Source organism: Periplaneta americana, chromosome 1 (genome assembly GCF_040183065.1).
Source record: "Periplaneta americana isolate PAMFEO1 chromosome 1, P.americana_PAMFEO1_priV1, whole genome shotgun sequence".
Classification (NCBI taxonomy): Eukaryota; Metazoa; Arthropoda; class Insecta; order Blattodea; family Blattidae; genus Periplaneta; species Periplaneta americana.
In genome coordinates this window covers 153,695,583-153,716,520 of record NC_091117.1, presented here as the reverse complement: position 1 = coordinate 153,716,520, position 20,938 = coordinate 153,695,583, and the positions used below count along the sequence as shown (strand labels likewise).

The window sequence follows — 20,938 nt, the reverse complement described above, 5'->3', positions numbered from 1 at the left end:
CAAGATGTTATTCAACATTTTACAACAACCTAACATTTGAATCCTAAGAATAGGTTTCACTTTGAAACTTACATAAAGTTATGAATTTCCGTGGTATTGCTTCTTGTTTATGTTGTGAAGATTAATAATGTGATAGGCCTATTGGAACATTCATAATACAATAAAAAAGAATTACATCAAAGCTCTTCCAAGATCTATTCTAAATTTCAAGGATATGGATATTATTTCTTGGTGTTTATTTTGTATTTTGTATTATTATTTTTTTATTTGTTATTATTTTTTGTGTTCTGTCTTGGTTAGTGATTACACTGTATTAATAATTCGTTTACATCATTAATAAAGATTACTTTTTTGCCTGTACATTCATTTCATAAACCACAAACGTCCAGGATAATCCAACATAATGTATTAGAAACTTTCAGCAATAGTGACACATCTCAAAACATCAGTCATGGAAACAACAAGGAAGGTGAGGGGGTACAATTTTTATGATGTTATTATTAATTGAACCTTTACGGAGCCACTTAGTACCATTTACCACTTATTCCATCAATGAATCCTATGCATGATGCATTTCAATACATGGTGAAACTTCAAACTCATTTATCTCAAAACCTGAATTTTTTAGTTATGCCACTATTGCAGCCCACGAACGATATATTATACTGTCTACAGCACATTAGCGTACAATATAGAGAATGAAGTTAAATTGAAAAATAATCATAATATTGGATATTTACACACATTTTTGAAAATGGTGGCCGTTCATTTCGATACAGGCTTCAGTTCTTTTGTACATATTATCGCACTATAGACTATTGTACCGAATTCCAATTACCAGTTTCGTCTTTCGTACTAGTAACTCATGTTGAAATAATCCTGAACCTACTCTATAAAAGAGTATACCTTACGTACTATAAATTCAATCTTCACTTCTGCCCGATCCGTAAAAATGCCGAAAAGAAGAAATTAATTTTTCCAGAAAAGAGCTAAGACAGCCCAGCCACTAGTCTTTACAGAGGGGCGAGCAGAATCGGGTGGGGGAAACCGGGATGCGACGTAGGCAAACGGACGAAAATATAATTCAATATTGAAAGCTCTTTCGTCACTGGAAAACGCCAAGATATTTCTCGAACGTACTATAGGTTACTCGCCAACTCAGTACTGTTTACTAGGCGACTTTGACTGCATACGCGGCCTTGGTTCTGTGTTAGTACTGTTGGAAGTTTATTACTAGAGGGTGTGGGAGTGAAGTACATTAAAAAACTCAGGTACAATAAAAGTCGAACTAAAAATAAAATTATGTTCTGTACTTGGTCTGTATTACTTAAGTGTTACAGAGCTAGATGTATAGAGAATCTGAAATCTCACAAAATGATCCAACAGGAATTTTTCTTGTCGCATCCGTTGCTGAACAAACAACTGCTCTCATTAACCACTGCGTCGCTGTGACCAGACATCTCTCTCCGATTCGCCAGTTCAAAAATAAATGTTTTTGCGGACGCGTTTTCTTATGTGTGGGGTGTGCAGTGGGCGTCTTTATTGCTGCATTGTTGTCGGTGACTCAAAGACTTCCTTGCGTGAGAATACGCAGAGGTGAATCATTATGGTTCTTATTCATGACAGAGAACCGATTTGTTCCATTAGCGTCAAACATGAGTAACGCTTTATGGTGCTGTTATTGTAATAAAAATAAAATCACCTTCCGTAATTCGTTGCCGGTGAGTGCTCAACCATTTCTGCCTGTGTCATCGTTTGACATGGCCTCACGACGCAGCGTAGTTGAGATGGGAGGCCTGCAACAAAAGAGCAACTCAACAGCTGCGAAGCGGGCCTGCCGTTTCATTAGGAGATTTCACTTGCAAGTTCCAGTAGCGCCGCCCTCTCCCCGCTGGCTGGACATTCCACCTACTATTATCTAGCTTGCCGTTTTAATCTCTGCATTTATAAATAATGTTCGTTCTTCATTGTGGTTCAAGAGTTGATGAGCAGAGACGGCAGGAATGAGATATTTAAGAATTAGCCTAAATTAAAAATAATGTGTATGTGTATGTATTTATTCACACTGCAAATGGGTATATACCCGGATGCGGTGGTAACTAATTACACTCAGTAATGACAATTAATAATAAACACAACTAATAAAAACAATAATTAATAATAATAGTAATAATAATAATAATAATAATAATAATAATAATAATAATAATAATAATAACAAGGAGCATCCTAAATTAAATGAAGCATGGTCACTTAAAATAACATTTAAAGTAAATCTAATTTGTATCTTAACCCTAAGTTCGAACTAAGACCCACGAGTGTGACAGGTTCATACCTACACAAGTACCTTTCGGCACTACACTTATTTCGCTGTCAACTCACTCACTGCACTGATTCTACCTGATTTCACTAACACTTCTAACGATTTCACTGTTTAAATACTTTGCACAGCCACTTCACTGACACCAACACACGTCACTGACACACACACTTCCTCACTGATAGAACACTTCAAATAACAATATATCAATTACACCCTTTAAATAGTTACTACCGTCTATTAGTAAAGTCCTTAAGCCAATTTTTAAATAAATTTTTGGTTATTGGTAAAGCCTTTAGTAAGTCTGCAGGTAAAGCATTCCAGTCCCTGATAGTACGATTGAGAAAAGAAAACTTTCCAGTGTCCGTCCTCTGTCTTCTTTCCCTCAATTTATATGAGTGGTCGTTCCTTGAAAAGTAATTTGACGGCTGCAACCTATTTTTTATTTCTCTCCAGGCAGGCTCACCTCTGTATGTTTTGAACATTGCGCATAATCGAATTCACGTTCTCCGGTCCGTGAGTGTGTCCCATTTTAATGGTGAATTATTACGACACTTGAGAGCCGGTTTTTTAATCTTTTCCAGTGTCTTTATATGTTCTAATCTGTAAGGATCCCAACATGCAGCACCATATTCCATTACTGGACGAACTAGTGATTTATATGCAATCTCTTTGGATTTATCAGAGCCTTTCCTTAGTACCCTCATCACAAAGTGTAACGCTCTCCATTCCTTTCCCGCTGTGTCAGTAACGTGTTCCCCCCAGCCCAGAGCGCTGCTAAATGTTATTCCTAGGTATTCCAACTCAGGACAAATTTGATGACTTATAAAAAGAGTGGATCGAAGAGAATACCTCAAGCACTGAAGTTTTAAACCTACTGGATAAAGAAACAGGAATGTCGATAAAGAAAAGTGGACGAATCAAAATTTGTTGCGTTCTGGTGTTCATTTTCTACGGTTGGGAGCACCAGGGTTAGCCTACCACAAAAATATCCTGCTAAATATTTTCCTTACAAAGGTACTACATCATACAAAAACGTACTACGATTTATGTTCATAAAACAGCATTTTTGCACAAATTTACATGCAAAGCCCGGATAAATTACGATTGTGTGAATTCCGTAATTCATAATATAATAATCAGTGGTTACAAGTTGGGCATACATGTTGGGAAGTAGTTCAACTGACAAGCAAACATTCTGATTGGAGCAGATAAAAAGTTATATTTTTTTCTTCCACCATGTTAATAATGTCAAAAGAAGTGCCGTCCAGAGAGTGATCTTCCTTGGGACCGTTTACAGAAAAAAGCATAATTGAATGGAAAGATTTATAGAAACAGATACAGAAATTGTTGCGCTATTTGTCAACATATCCTCCACTGGAATTGAGACATTTGTCATACCGTGGGTTCAATTTTTATATCCTTATGTCGTAGAAGTCAGTCGCCTAGGATCGGAACCAGCGTTTGATTTCGTTTTTGCAACCTAATTTTCAAAACTATCCTTTAACATGTTAAAAAAAAGTTCATTTATATGTTCTCCATTCATACAGTCTTTCAGTGGTGCCAGTTATTGAATTAGCTGAATATTACATAAGGCTTCTTCTGGTGACATTTTTTCAATTGAAATTTTCTCTTGACTTAACCTCGTCGTTGATCACCGGATTTTTCTAATCGGTAGGAGGAAGAAAAAATAAATTATTGTACTCTAATTAACAAGTAACGGTTTGATTTTTCTTGTACAAAACGAAAAGTAAAACCGTCATACGGCATGAGAAATCTTACCTTCCAGGAAACTGTTAGCCTTAAACAACGGTGCAAATAATCCTTTGTCATACCTCGGAAGCCGTCTGCAAGCGGTCATTGTATCTTTTTCCTAGCAATACCCAACATTCCTTAAGGGATTAAGGACAGAAATGGGCATTCAACATGAATACGGTACCACTTAACAACTTTGCTAAATATCATTTTAACTTCTAGTTCTGTAACGAATTTCTTGGAGTTTATTTAGGCTACAGTAATGTAATAAAATTCTAAATTGTAAACTAAAAAAAAAAAAAAAATGGTATGGTCTTTTAAAAGGGGTAAAATTAAGAAAATGGCTATTCAATCACAGGTCGGTGGTCGGGAAGAGAGGTGGTCTCTTAAAAGGGGTGTGATTTATATTGGTTTTATGGATGTTTAATTCGGTTCTTTAAAAATCGGCCTTTAGGAGGAGTGGTCTCTCAATAGGGGTGATCTTTCAGACAGGTTTTACTGTATATACTGGTTACACAGTACAGCAACTGTTTAGATATAGGTAATAATAAGAATCATCATCATTTAAATCTAATTGTAAGTCATCGTCCGCTATGTATAATAAAAGAAGAATGTCTGTTTTGCATAATAAGTGATGTCGGAGAAGAAAGGTAGCATTGCATTTGTAATGCGGTAAACTTCAGCAGTGCTGACAAATTAGTCACGGAGCCACAGTCTCCTCAGAATTGGTGACAGAACGGTCCAATTGACCAGTCCTTGAAACAGTTGTTACAAGAGCAAGTGCGTGAGAGAATGAAACAGAGTGGGCGGTGTGGTGCGGTGCGGGGCGTGGGCACGTCTGATGCATTCATATATTCACTCATTGTAATGCTCACTGCACATCACTCATATAAAAGTAATGATTCACGCACTTGGAATGCCTCGGCAAGGTCACTTTTAAATTTAGTAGAGCCTTAACCGCTACGTCAAGACGACGGACGGACGGAATATAAATAGTGAAGAATGTGGAATGAAATGTCACTCTGTTGTATCCTACAATTGCTGATTGGTTTAGTTTGGGAATACAATTTTATAAATATACATGGTCGCGATCATTTTCATTGAAATTATCACATTGACATTATCAACTTCTTTACCATGATATGGCCATCTTCATTATTTTCTTTGCCACCATTGTCACCACCATAGTAATTATCAGTATTGTGTTCATCACCTTACCAAAGCCACCACTGCACTGTCATCATTGTCACTATGGTCGTCTTCATTATCATCTTCATAATCGTCACAGTGGTCTCCGTTGGTCGTCGCCGCAGTCTCCATTGGTCGTCGCCGCGGTCTCCATTGGTCGTCGCCGGGTCTCCGTTGGTCGTCTTCGTGGTCTCCGTTGGTCGTCGCAGAGGTCTCCGTTGGTCGTCGCCGAGGTCTCCGTTGGTCGTCGCCGATGTCTCCGTTGGTCGTCGCCGAGGTCGCCGATGTCCCCGTTGGTCGTCTTCGTGGTCTCCATTGATCGTCGCCGTGGTCTCCGTTGGTCGTCTTCGTGGTCTCCGTTGGTCGTCGCCGAGGTCTCCGTTGGTCGTCGCCGAGGTCTCCGTTGGTCGTCTTCGTGGTCTCCGTTGGTCGTCTGCGTGGGTCATCGCCGAGGTCTCCATTGGTCGTCGCCGGGTCTCCGTTGGTTGTCGCCGTGGTCTCCGTTGGTCGTCTCTTATTTTCTGCCTTCCTCCTAGTCTCCGCATATGATCCATAGGAGACTCCAGAGTTGTATCCAGAGAAAGATCCTCACTACTTTTAACATATAAAAATCTTACTGCTATCATAGCAATCCTGGTGGGATGGTAAAGAACCTAAAGTTAAGTAATTATGTAAAATTTTAGCCCTCAATAATGCACGATATCCATACGGCAATTCTGTCAATACGAGAAAAAATGTAAAAATGTCGCATACTATGTCAAAAAAAATAATTCATAACTTCTCCTCTAATTGAGGTAGAATCTTAAACTTGGGCTTATTTTAAAGATAAGGGATCATACGTTTCAATAAAAATAGGTTTCCATCAAAGCAATGAATTCTTTATTGAATGGTCACGTGAAACACATTTTAACATTAAATATCTATAAATGCGGGACATAAATTATTTCGCGAAAAATGTATGTTATAGAGGTAAGAGTATTCTCCCCTTGGTGTAAGTTTCATTTTGGAAACGTTTCAGGAATATCAGTAAAAAAATATATCAATGTATTGGTTTGTAGCACTTAAACCCGTCTTACACCAACACTGCATGCGCGCGAGTTCGTACTTGTATAATAAGCTGCGTCGTAGATCTGTCAGGCCGTCATGAGTGGCAGTTTATACAGTCTTCAATTTATACAAAACGTGCAATCTGTTTCAAGTGCAGTGTCGTTAGTTTTCGTAGTATGTGGTAGTTTTGTGCGATGTAATGGAGTCGCGTTTTAAGTTATAGGTCTATGTTTGCTGCAATCCCTTCGAGAAATCAAGGCATTGTAATTAGAGGAAAAATTTAAGAAGTGTTATATCGTGGATGCTTAATGTATTTCCTGATTTAAAACAGGAACAAAAGGTGTGTGCTATGTGTCGCAAAGAAATAAAAATATAATATAATGTTAATACGCAGAATCCTCATAATAACTCTAGTAATGAAGAACACGTCGACTCTACAGCAAATGTAAGTTCATTAAATACAAGTCTTTTTGACCAAGGCGTGTTCCTTATTAAACAAGAAAGGCTACAACAAGAGAAATATAAGAGACAGAAATTTGAAAATATTGTAAAAGACAAAGTCTTCGATATTAAAGATGCCGAGGAACCAGGACCTTTCTGATTCTGAAATTTTGTCTCAGTTGCAGGAAAATTTTCAAAATGCAGGTAAAAGTGAGAAAATCACCATTTTAACACTACTACATAAAAGCTGGAGCGTAAATAATATAAAAAAGAGTTTCTTTCAGGTTTCGAATACATAATTCGGAAAACCAAAGTCCTGGCAAAGGGAAAGGGAATTTTGTGTTCACCAAATCCGAAACCTGGAAAACCCTTGCTCGCGGCTGTTGCCGGTAAAGTTAAAGAATTCTGTTGTTCTGACGAGATAAGCAGAATGATGCCTGGTAAGAAATATTTGTTGTGATTAAAGAATCAGGGAGTAAATCACATGAGCAGAAATTAATTATATGCAGTGTTTAAAAATTCTAACCCTGACCAAGAAATTGTATTCTAGTTGGAGTTAGTGGACTATACTGTTTGTGTTTGTGTCCTTATCAGAATATAAAACTTATGCCGGAAGCAATTTATTAAAGTTTCAGGTCTACGTGGATTTCAAGAAAATTTTTCTTTATACTTTCCAACTTAACATTTCTTGGCTACTATGGTGTGCAATCCTCCTCATATAAATTGCTTGTTCAGGAAATGTACAGGATGTCCTGAACCATTCAAAATAAGAGAGGGTTTAGAGAAATGTTTCGTATAAAACTTCAGTGAATCAGTGACCTACAAGCAGTGGATGACGACTGACCGATCAACGCTTGAGATTATAATGAAACCCACAGACAAATTTTTCGACTGTCTCTTGGAGAAACTTGGTGATTTACTGACTCACTCATTTATATCATCTGGACAAAGTAAGTTTCTACGTGATATGAAATCATTTCTACAGCCATGTCTGCTTGTTGTGTTATGCGACTTCGCTGAAAACTATTATTTCGTAATCCAAGATGAAATTCAGTCATATCACAGGACTAATGTGCAGACAACCATTCATACTTTCGTAATATATAATAACGAATCGTCATCCGATACAGTCTCTATTAAAAATCTGGTAATAATTTCACACTGCCCGAAATATGACACTACAGCTGTACATCTGTTTCAAAAATATCTAATGGAGTCATTAAAACAAACATCTGTAATTCACCACAAAAATTATATATTTCTCCGATGGATTCTCTGCTCAGTATAAAAATAGGAAAAAATTCCTGAACCTCACATTACATGGAGAAGATTTTGGATTTCCAACAGAATTGCATTATTTTTGCATATCGCATGGCAAAAGACCTACGACGTTGTATGTGGGACACTTAAAAGGTTTGCGGCTTGTGCTAGTTTGCAGAGAACATCCGATAAACAAATAACTACACCTAGGGAATTGTACGACTGGACAAGGGATCATCTCCCAAACATTAATACCGTTTATGCGACTAAAAAAGGCTATACTGAAGAGGAAAAAATGCTTGCTCTTCGATTTGCAAAATCCAATACAGTGCCTGGAACACAAGTTTCATACAGTCCTGCTGTTTAGGATAGGTATTATACTTGCTAAGCAGTTTTAAAATGCAGCTGAAACAACGCAGCATCCTGTCTGGAAAGATGATCAGGCTATTTCATCTCAGCAATGAAAGGTAAGCATTTCTTACAGAACTTCAGGTTTAACAAAATCCATGTGACAATAATTTATTTCAGGTAATAATTTTAAAAATTCGAATTATGTACTACATGTTAAATTACATAGTGACATTCAAGAATATGATCAAATATAATTAAAAGGAACGAATGTGTGGGACATAATTATCGCGACTTATACGGTTAGCTTACGCTTGCTGTGACATAATAATTTTTATCTTTGTAACCTATGATGATTCCAAGTTGAAACTTATCAGTTCATTATATCACTAATTGAGGCGTACTATATATTTTTTTCATTAAAATAGAACCCCCGCATTTTTAAATATGAATATATGAAAATTGTTTCACCATGTTATTTTAGTGTAATTGAATACATGCAGAAAACAATATAGGCAATAAAAACTATCACATATTAAGAATGTATCACCCAATTTTTGTAAATTTATCTGGAGACGTTGTTGAGATATATAATTTTAATTGAAGCGGCGTGCTTACAAAAATGTGATTTTTCTTCATGTTTGAAATGCCACTGACAGAAAACGAAAAGCACAGGACATATGAAACTCGGCAGTTTTAGTTAGCGCGGCAGGTAAAACAAACCCTCAAAATTTGAAAGAAATCTGAGTCGGTCGGGTTGAGTGCCTTGTTGATTTGATATGGAATGACCCTATATATACATGTCCCGCGCCGTGGCGTCGCGGTCCAAGGCATCCTGCCTAGGACTCACGTTACGGAATGCGCGCTGGTTCGGGTCCTCATGAGGGAAGAAATTTTCTAATGAAAATTCGGCCAGTATGTGGGACCGGTGCCCACCCAGCATCGTGATGCACTTGGGGAGCTACGATAGGTAGCGAAATCCGGTTGCGAATGCCAGCTATAACGGCTGGGGGGATCATCATGTTAACCACACGATACCTCCATTCTGGTTGGATGATCGTCCATCTCTGCTTCGGCATGTGGGCGTGAGGCCAGCAGCCGGCTGGTCGGTCTAGGCTCTTCACGAGCTTTAGCGCCACGATTATCATTATTATTATTATTATTATTATTGTTAAATACATATAATATAATATAACAAATTGCCTCATGAGTGTTGCCTTATTGGTGTCACTCTTATGAGGTACAAACCTGTCTTCGGACAGTTGACTAAACAACACAATTTCATTTACTATTTTCATTTAACGTTTAAGAAAATTGTCCATGTACCTATTATTTTCACTGCATTTAAAGTGATCTTTTCCCATCACAGTGAATTTCTCCCCCTACTTTGAAGATTAGAAATCTCTCCCATCGCATTGATTTTTTTTGCGTGTTTTAGATCCATCATTTTGTTGTGAATGCGTATAGTCTTGCGTAACTGTTAAAATTCCCTATAAAGCCCCTCCTCATGCTCACAGTGTTCCGTGTACCCCCTCCACTTCCTTAGCGCACGCAGAACACCTGTCCCTCATCCCTCTAACTGCCAATCCACGTGCCCCCGGCTGTGCCCCACACACTCCAGCTGTCATACTCTGGCTCCCTTTCCATTTGCAAGCGGTTTATCCTCCGTGCTAGTGCTCTCAGTGTTCCTAGTGCTCCTCTAAGTGCATAACAAGTGTTAGAAACATCTGTGTGATTTTATTCGACAGACTGGTAAGTTCTTGTACAGTGTGAGATAGTTTATGGTCTTTAATTGTGCGTAGTAAGAAGTGGGGGTTCGGTCAGTTTGTGAGAGATTTGTAGTATGGAAAACGACTGTGCTGATTTTTTTTCTAATACTTCCACTTTCCGTATCTCCATTTGTGTCTCACACATTGCTCCATTATACAGTAGGTGTATCATCATTCATCACCTCATCTTCAAATATCTCTGAAGCTAAATGGTACCTATGTGAAATGATTACCATTACAACACTTTAGGTCTTAGTACAGAAATATTTAGTGAATGAATGATGCAATTAGCGAAAAAGTAAATGCCTGGGTGAGCGAATGAATAAGCGTATGAATGGATGATTGAAAGGGGAAATTCTTGAGTATCTCGGTGAGTGCTACCCTTCGCTTCTAGTTTTATGTTTTTTGTTCATTCTTTACTAAGGTTTTATTTTATGTTCTACTACTACTACTACTACTACTACTACCAGAGTGCAAATTAATGGGGAGGTTGGGGGATATTCCCCCTGTTGGAAAGTTATCCTCCTCTCATAAATTCATATTAAGAACTCTGCCAGGGATAACTTCTATCCCCCCTCACAAAATATAATTGTTTTTATTAACACGAATATACTCTATAAAGTAAGCAAAGACAATAATATTGATGTATTATCATCACTGGCAATCTGACAACAATCAATAACTTAGGAATTACACATCTTATCTTAAGCCTGCTCATGGATATAATTGTTATAATTAAGATGCAAGATAAGCAACTCAGTGCGGCCAAGCGTTGAGCCGTATCGAAAGAGGATAATAATGATTTTATGTAGGTATGGTATTCTCTTGCCGGCGATTCTACCCCCCCCCCCCCAATCAGAAATCTTAATTCGCACTACTGATGTTGTAAGCTGACATAATTAGGAACATTTGACGTTTGAGATGGGCAGGGCATGTAGCACGTATGGGCGAATCCAGAAATGCATACAGAGTGTTAGTTGGGAGGCCGGAGGGAAAAAGACCTTTAGGGAGGCCGAGATGTAGATGGGAAGATAATATTAAAATGGATTTGAGGGAGGTGGGATATGATGATAGAGAATGGATTAATTTTGCTCAGGATAGGGACCAATGGCGGGCTTATGGGAGGGCGGCAATGAACCTCCGGGTTCCTTTAAAGCCAGTAAGTAAGTAAGTAGGCCTACTGATGTTGTAATGCAACTAATACTACTACTGTTCTGTAACTACGACTGCTGTTGGACTGCTACTGCTGTTCTATTGCGGCTGCTAATATTTCACTTTTACTACCATCACTATTGTAGCACTGTAGTCACCACTTCCACCGTCATTACTGCCATTATTGTATCATTATTCTATTGCCATCAAATCCCACTACTCTAGTACTATATTCACTACTGTTTGTTACTGTTCCACTGCCATTACTGTCAGTGTTGTCAATAAGTGAATTGGATAAGTCACTATTCCGAAACCTTAAAGTCATTAGAAAATCTCTAAGATACTTACGAAAGTTGCTATAAATGTTGCTAAAGTAAATGAAAGACAAAAAGTACCTGTAATATTAAGTTATCTATGACCCGCGGATTTTGATGACCTAAAAGTTAAAAATGAAGCTGAGTGTACACCATTAGTTGTATCTAAGAATATGTAAGGTAAATACCCATTTACGCTGCTTTGAAATTGAAAGAGTCTTTGCTAAACACACGATATTTCAACTGTAATATTTGCTTTGTTTACATTCATTGTCGAGGAATTATCGGAGTCAATGTTCACCAGACCGTAACAAAGTACCCAGTGACAACGAGGTTTCTACCCGAGGTAGCTAGAGGAAATGTTTGCTGATCTTGAACACTATGTTGCAATACTAACTTTTAAGGTCATCAAAATCCGCTCCATCAATTACTCTGCGAAAATATAAAGGAGTGGGGAAACTCATTGCATTCTCTTCTGTCAATCATACAAACAGGTATATACCTAAAGTTATTCGTATTACGGGGCAGGAATTGTAGACTTTACAGGGTAGCCGGAGATTAGGTTTCCCACCTTTGCACACAACCGATATGTTATGAAATTACCTGATATTAATACTGCATTGCCTGTGTTGTAAGTGACGAATTACTTGATTATGTTCTATGATTTCCCCTGAAACCTTTCTTGTAATTGTTGAATCAATTTTAATATACTTCGTATCCTATTACATTTATGATAATTAGCCTACTGTATTTGAAGTGCACAGGGGAAAACGTGACAAATAAAAATGATCGATTTTTTCTTTTAGATGTCATGCAATAGCTCAGGTAGAGTAGATTTGTGTACTTCAGCTGAACAGAATAAAAACTTTGTTAGTCCAAAGAAATTTGAAGAATGATAACCCAAAGCCAATAGACTCTAATGGGTCTTGAAACTTTTAACTTCTTATTCTGTAAAAACGGTAAACTGTGACTTACCAGGTTTTTCTCCTGTACTCTTCTTTAATGAAACAACGAAAAAAGAACCATTTGGGGAAAATAAGGCGATTAAGACATGAACAATTTATAAAGTGTGCTGTACATAATATGCTGAATATGTTGTGAAAAATAGCAAGATTCAAGCACTTTGGATACATGGATATAAAAGGGGCCAAAAATCTTACGTGGCTTATTTTTTTCAGCGAATTTGGGAGAAAATGGTACCAAAAAAAAAACTGAAACCAGTATCTCAATCAACAATCTCCAACTATTAGTGTAATTCCATACTGGCCTGATGTTTCTGTACAAATAATAGCAGAAAAATTGGAGCCGCCTGTTCAGATTATATGGGGCTTTAAGTGTAATTGGCGATTAGATTCAGCTGAAGTTTCGAGAATCATTTTCACAAAGTGCATTGAATAATTTATTTAGTGTATTACGCTTACTAAAAGAATAAACAGAACTTCTTGGATCTATAATAAAATTAATTATGAGTGTATTTAGATACTTTGAGAATAAGGTTCTTAGGAAAATATTTGGGGCTAAGAGGGATGAAGTTACAGGAGAATGGAGAAAGTTTCACAACACAGAGCTGCACGCATTATACTTCACCTGACATAATTAGGACCATAAAATCCAGACGTTTGAGATGGCAGGACATGTAGCACGTATGGGCGAATCCAGAAATGCATTTAGAGTGTTAGTTGGGAGGCCGGAGGGCAAAAGACCTTTGGGGAGGCTGAGACGTAGATGGGAAGATAATATTAAAATGGATTTGAGGGAGGTAGGATATGATGGTAGAGACTGGATTAATCTTGCTCAGGATAGGGACCAATGACGGGCTTATGTGAGGGCGGCAATGAACCTCCGGGTTCCTTAAAAGCCAGTAATTATTTAGATACACTGCCTGTGGCGCTCTCTCGATAGTCTCCGATGAACTAAATGATCTACGTTTCTCGGCATTAGTGACATCTTTAAGCCACGCTCGTTGAGTCGAGGCGAATAACTACAAATTTACTTACGGGCCCTGCCATTGCAAATTAATGAATGATTAAATGACTGAATAAATAAGTAAATAAATTGAATAAAAACATTGAAATTGTTTTCCTGGTATGAATGAAGTGGCCGAGTATAGGCACTACACTTGCCCAAAAAGAATTCTATCCTTTTCCTAATAACATTACAATTTTATTTTTAATTACTTCTTTTTTACGTTTACAATGCTTTTTCACTAGAGGTACTTTTATAGACTTTTCTACACAATTCTCAAATGTGTTTTTCTTGATGTTGGGGATATTGCTTTTATGTACCCCCGTGATACATTCTGTTTCTGAAGAGAGATGTATGAAGAATTGAACTAGTGTTCATTATGGTTGATTATGTGTGAAGATTTCAAAATAACTAGAATCGCTATCAGAAAGATAATCTGTATACCTAAATGTATTCTCGTCTGTAGCACATGAAACAAATTAGGCCAAGATGTTTGTGGATACTTAAATTTACTTGCTAATGTTAGAGAAGGAAGTTTAAAAAACAATGAATGAGAAGCAGGCCTGGATGTTTTATAAATATAAATCATGGCTTTTATCACTGAAGTGTAGAAGATAAACTATAATATTTTAACGAAATAGATCGCAATATAAATGTAGAAGTGCACTTTTGTCTTTTTTTTAGAATGCCTAGATAACGTCAGTAAGAACATCTGACATAACTATGAATATTAAATCCAGATGTTTGAGATGGACAGGGATATAGCACATATAGGCGAATCCAGAAATGCATATAGAGTGTTAGTTGAGAGGCCGAAGGGAAAAGGACCTTTGGGCAGGCCGAGACGTAGATGGAAGAATAATATAAAAATGGATTTGAGGGATGTGAGATATGATGGTAGAGACTGGATTAATCTTGCTCAGGATAGGGACCGATAGCGGGCTTATGTGAGGGCGACAGTGAACCTCTGGGTTCCTTAAAAGCCATATGTAAGTAAGTAAGAAAAGAGAAAGATTCAGTCGAGATTTAAGTGGAAGTGAGGTACCTGTATCGATACGGGGGGGAGGAAGGTCAAAATATGTGAATATAATCCCGAATTTTTTTAGAGAGAGGGAGGGAGAGAGAGAGAGAGAGAGAGAGAGAGACCTACCGTAGTTGCATAGGCGAAGTCATCTATACGAAGCTTTATCTAAAAACACAGGAATTTAACCCTTAAGAGTAGGAAGACAAGTTTAGATTTTTCATATATTTTGGTATTGCTTATTGTCATGTAAAAATGGTTGCATTTGCACTAGTATTACGGGAACTGCAAGTTTAAATTAAATAATTCATTACATTTTATTTTTATCTCATAATTTTTTTTTATATATTTTTGAGAAATTCTGATGTGATGGACAAAAAAGTAGTCATTTTTGGATTCAGTATGAAAAATCTCTTCTTGATTATATTTCAATTTTTAAAATATTGGAAAATGATTTTCTAAGTCAATAATAATAATAATAATAATAATAATAATAATAATAATAATAATGGCGTATACCTCGCTACTCAATCTTGGCTAAATAAAAATACTTATTTGCAGATACACACATTATCAAATTACCAAACATACATGATTAAAAAAAACTGCTGATGAATGTGAATTACAGACAGTTGAACACCATATAAATTACACTCTCCTATGGAACCACTAAATAACTTAACCACTGACAGGATAAGAATTGCAAACAGAGCCGACATAATCATTAAAAGACGCAAGAAAAACATGTACAATTATCGATGTAGCTACGCCTGAGGACAGAAATGTTATTATAAAAGAGACTCAAACGGACATAATTACAAGGATGTTTGTATAGAAATGCAAAGAATCTCGAACATGGAGCTACAGAAAAGCTCTTACGAAAAAATCTAAAGAGGCAAGCTACTAGAACAGAAAGGAGTAAACACCGAACATCCCAGGATCAGTTCTTTTGGAAATTATACAAAATTGAGACGCCCACTGTAAACCTACATAAAGTTTTAGATATGTAGCTTATCTCTGAGTAATTTCGAGAGAAAAATTGTTCCGGGGCCCGGTATCGAACCTGGGACCTTTGGTTAAAGGTACCAACGCTCTACCAACTGAGCTACTCAGGAACTCTACCAGACACCGATCCATTTTTTTTGTGTGCACTCAATGTTGGTTGCTTGACTGTTGTCAGTCCACTTTGGAGTCTGTGGATATCTATGGATATAGAGGGAAAAATTGGGTCGGTGTCTGAAAGAGTTCCTGGGTAGCTCAGAAGGTAGAGCGTTGGTGCGTTTAACCAAAGGCCCCGAGTTCGATATCCGGCCCCGAAACAATTTTTCTCTCGAAATTATTCAATTCAACTTCACAGGGAGTTATATCTGAAAGCTCGATTTGCCTAGTTTATCTCTGTTCCAAACCATGAATCACATATGGTTGTTGTTGTTGTGGTGGTGGTAGAGCTGTTGCAGTTTCAGCTAACCCATAACTTTCACAATGCACACAACAGCAGCTCCAATAAGAAATGTCTACATTTGTCACAGCAGCTGAAACCCTTTACGCAAATAGTCATTGTGAAACCTAAACGTCGTTTCTGCAACGACATTGTAGAATCTACTACCTTAGGATAAGCATGTTGTTAAATTTAAGTTGATATACGGTACTCTATACATCTAGTCAAAATATTACCTGATCTTCTGGATGATGATGATGAATTTTATCAATAGTAGGATCTCATTATTACTCGTGCATGACAAAGACTTTATGAATATAAGGTAAAGATCATCTATTATTTATATAGGGGAGAGTTGGGTAGTATCGGATATCGGGTAATATCGGACAGTACGTTTCTTTCATTTACCACCAGATGATAGTACCTGAATGACATGGTTACGTTTCTTTATGCGTCATCACAGAAACGTAACCATGTCATTCAGGTACTATTATATAGTGGTAGATGAAAGAAACTCACTGTCTGATATTACCCGATGTCCGATACTACCCAACTCTCCCCTACTAAAATATTATGTTAGGAAAATGAAAGTATGGTTATCTGGAAATGCCACGGGAGACCGAAAATCTGTCCGCTGTCACTTTTTCGTTGGACTCCATGGCAATTTAATCTCAAAGTCTAACAAGAAAAAAACTTGTGGGTCCGCATTGGAAACTATGGATCGGTAAACGCAGTTATTATGTCACAGTGTTCTGGTACCAGCTGGCAGGATGCCGATCTAGAAATATCTCGGCATGTTTGTAACAGAAAGTTTCACAAGTAAAGGAAATTTGGTTTCATTTTCTCAACGGAAATTAAAACCGGTCAAACGGGCATGAACTGGGTAGGCAGGCAGTCACCCATCTCAAGCTAAACTTCCTCTCAGAAATCGGGTGTTATTACCCCACGGTGCATGTGCTCCCTGTGTGCCTCACATACTACCGCCTTTTCCTGGATTTCCGTTGCTTGCAGCAGCCGTTAGCAGATTTTCGAACGGAATGGACTAAGATTAATTTTACGTTATTGGTCAGTTACGTAAACCAAGTTTAAATTTGCAAGTGTTTGCGATTCGGATTAAAGAAAAGTATATTTTACGAGACTGTGTCAGCTTGTAAAACGTACCATCGGATAGAGAGAAGAGGTAAAGAAAATAGATCTTCTACCATTTTATAAAACAAAAAGATTAATTAATATCAACTGGAACTTTAAATTACGTGAATTTTATTAAATTACACTAGACAATGTACTTACTTATGGCTGAAGACAGGATTTTCATGCAAATGCATGTTTTTATATAAGCTTGCTACAGTTCTCAAACTTTGTAAATATCCGTTTCATGGCTTAGTGATTCGAAATAGGCTATGTATACTTTTTCCGTGCATATTTGCATGTTTTGGTCTTTTTAGTGGTAAATTCATGCATAATGCATGTTTTTTTTTAGGTTTTAAGTTTAATAATGCATATTTTGAGGTTTATGTTGCATATTACGTTCATTTTTATAGTTTCATTGCAAATTTTATATTAAATCGCATGATACTGCATTTTATAAATGTTGCCTCGTAGAGTTTGGTATTTCTGAGCTTACAATATATGAGTATAGGCCTATATACTGAAAAATGTAAGTGAAATGCTAACGGTTTGCAGGGTTTCTACCCGAGGACTTTGAACCTTACCAGCTAATCCTCTCATTGTATTATCACACTGGAATTCCACACTCCTGTTCTATACAAGTCTTACCCTGAGGCTAAAATTATTATTAGAAGAATGCCTCTTCTGCTCCCTCCCGTACTTTGTAGTTTGGCGACAATAGCACTAACATGCTTCCCCTAACATGCCTTTAATTTGGAAAGGTAGATAGGTAGAAGATCTGCAGTAGGCTACATGTACAGGAGTTTTGTGAATTAGCTACTGTATTTGTGTTGTGTGTTGATCTGTGGAGTGTTGTAATACCCCCGATTAAATGTTCGAGAAGAGATCTTGTGGCATAGTGGATCAAGGGAAAAGAATATCTTAGAAATTTGGAAAGACTGTTAGTAGTACATTGTGCCATTCGAAAATAAAATAAGTTTCAATTTTGATAGTGCATATTTTCAGTGTTTTTTCTCTTCATTGTGCATATTTGGCCATTTGATAGTGCATTGATGCATGCATATTTTACGATTTGAGTGCATTGATGCATGCATATTTTACGATTTGATAGTGCATGAAAATCCTGTTTCTACTTATGGCTTCTAAGGAATACGGAGCTTCATTGCCGCCCTCACATAAGCCCGCTATCGGTCGCTATCCTGAGCAAGATTAATCCAGTCTCTATCATCATATCTACCTCCCTCAAATCTATTTTAATATTATCCTCCCATCTACGTCTCGGCCTTCCCAAAGGTCTTATTCCCTTCGACTTCCCAACTAAACTCTATATGAATTTCTGGATTCGCCCATACGTGCTACATGCCCTGTCCATCTCAAACGTCTGGATTTAATTTTCCTAATTATGTCAGGTGAAGAATTAAATGCAAGCAGTTCTACGCTGTGTAACTTTCTCCATTCTCCTGTAACTTTATCCCTCTTAGCCCCAAATATTTTCCTAAGCATCTTATTCTCAAACACCCTTAACCTATGTTCCTCTCTCAAAGTGAGAGTCTCAAGTCTCACAACCATACAGAAGAACCGGTAATATAACTGTTTTGTAAATTCTAACGTCCAGCTTTTTTGACAGCAGACTGAATAATAACACGCATTTCCCATATTTATTCTGCGTTTAATTTCCTCCCAAGTATCATTTATATTAGTTACTGTTGCTCCAAGATATTTTAATTTTTCTACCTCTTCATAGGATAAATTTCCAAGTTTTATATTTCCATTTCGTACAATATTCTGGTCACGAGGCATAATCATATACTTTGTCTTTTCGGGATCTCTTTACTTGCTTCAAGTAAAATTCCCGTGTTTTCCCTAGTGGATTTTCTCCAAGGAGTCACGTCATCCACATAGACAAGCAACTGATGTAACCCGTTCAATTCCAAACCTTCTTTGTTATCCTGGACTTTCCTAATGGCATATTCTAGAGCGAAGTTAAAAGGTAAAGTTGATAGTGCATCTCCTTGCTTTAGCCCGCAGTGAATTGGAAAAGCATCTACAGAAACTGACCTATACGGACTCTACTGTACGTTTAACTGAGACACATTTTAATTAATCGAACTAGTTTCTTGGGAATACCGAATTCAATAAGAATATTATAAAAATTCTCTCTTAATCGACTTATATGCCTTTTTGAAATCTATGAATAACTGATGTACTGAACCCTTATACTCCCATTTTTTTCTCCAATATCTGTCGAATACAAAAAAAAAAAAAAAAAAAAAAAAAAAAAAAAAAAACTGTTCAATAGTCGATCTATTACGCTTAAAACCGCACTGATGATCCCCAATAATTTTATCTACCTATGGAGTTAATCTTCTCAAAAGAATATTGGACAAAAATTTTGTGCGACGTCAACAAAAGTGTTATTCCTCGAAAATTACTACTGTTAGTCTTGTCTCCCTTTTTAAAGATAGGTACAATTATGGATTCCTTCCATTGTTCTGGTACAATTTCCTTTTCCCAAATAGTGAGCACAAGCTTATAAATTTTGCTAGATAATGCGCTTCCACCCTCTTGTATTAATTCTGCTGGAATTTGATCGATACCTGGAGACTTATACTTGACAATGTACTAGGACAATTTTTAATGGTGAAAATGACCATGATGATGATGATGATGATGATAATAATAATAATAATAATAATAATAATAATAATAATAATAAATATAATAATAACGAAGTCGCAATTCAAGTGCTTCCGAAGTTATTTTCTAAAATTAAAAAAAAAAAAGGATGAGTGCAGAATTAGGAGCTGAGAAAATATGTGACGTGGAAGGTGAAGATGTTGTTAGTAGCAGGGCAGCATAGAACTAGTTTAAGCGATCTAGTGATGGATCACTAGGATCACTATATCCACAAAGATGTGAATCACGATATCCACAAAGATATTGATCACTGACTATCCACAAAATTGGAAGAGCAAGGAGGAATCACTCGGCAGTATCAATGCACTGTCACTACGTTTTGGTGTTCCTAAGGCCACAGTCTGTTGCCACCCCGACAAATTTCGGATTGTGTCTAAACGGCGACAGATCTCTGTGAATTGATCGAAGCACAATTATAGGGGAAAACTTTCGAGACGACCTAATAGGAAAAAAAAATACTTAAATGTGTTTAATATGAGGAGTGCGGACGCCACTGTTATGTATTTCGGGATACGAAACCGCAGAAGTCGCACTTAACGATCCTGGTCGCAAGCAGACGAGTTTCCTGTCCTCTGCATCCATAAATCCATCGTCTCCCATTCATAAATATAACTGCTACTCTTCTTTTTATTCCTGAGTTACAATTGGTTTTTTCTTCCCGTGATTTGCTGTCGGAGTCTACCATTACTACTTCCGGCGCGTTTTTAACCTGCTGAGTGATGCAGATGTAGTCGTCATTCAAGTGTTGATGCACAGCGATTGAAGACTCGGTGACAATTGTCGCCGACCCCCGCGACCTCGTCGTTGTGGTTGACATTGAAAAATATATTATGAATCCCATCACTTACAGTGCCACTTCACTGCACAGCACTCGTTACGGCGAAACTTCTAGCATAGGCAGCAAATCGCAATGCAACTCAAGTATGTAATGCATTTATTCACTTAACAGTTTTAGCTTAAGTCATCATCATGATCATTAAGGCTCGGAAGTTGATGAAATATCTTTTTTCTCAGACATCACAGACAATGCTGGATGCAATATAAACTCGTTTCATTTTTAACACGAACCAAGTTAGCCTACTTTTATTTTGCATT

At 37.2% G+C, this 20,938-nt stretch overlaps 1 protein-coding gene across 6 annotated transcripts in view; it reads left to right on the top strand.

The window, feature by feature from the left end:
- The window catches only part of Cdk4 (Cyclin-dependent kinase 4), a 371,407-nt gene that overhangs the window by 225,945 nt on the left and 124,524 nt on the right, over positions 1 to 20,938 (top strand). Inside the window, exon 1 of one of the 6 annotated variants that reach the window (XM_069829896.1) lies at positions 9,993 to 10,111. The exons of the other annotated variants lie outside the window; for them this stretch is intronic. The gene's annotated coding sequence lies outside the window, so the exon portion shown is untranslated. Of the gene's footprint in view, positions 1 to 9,992; positions 10,112 to 20,938 lie in introns of those variants that run through there. 6 annotated transcript variants of the gene reach the window in all.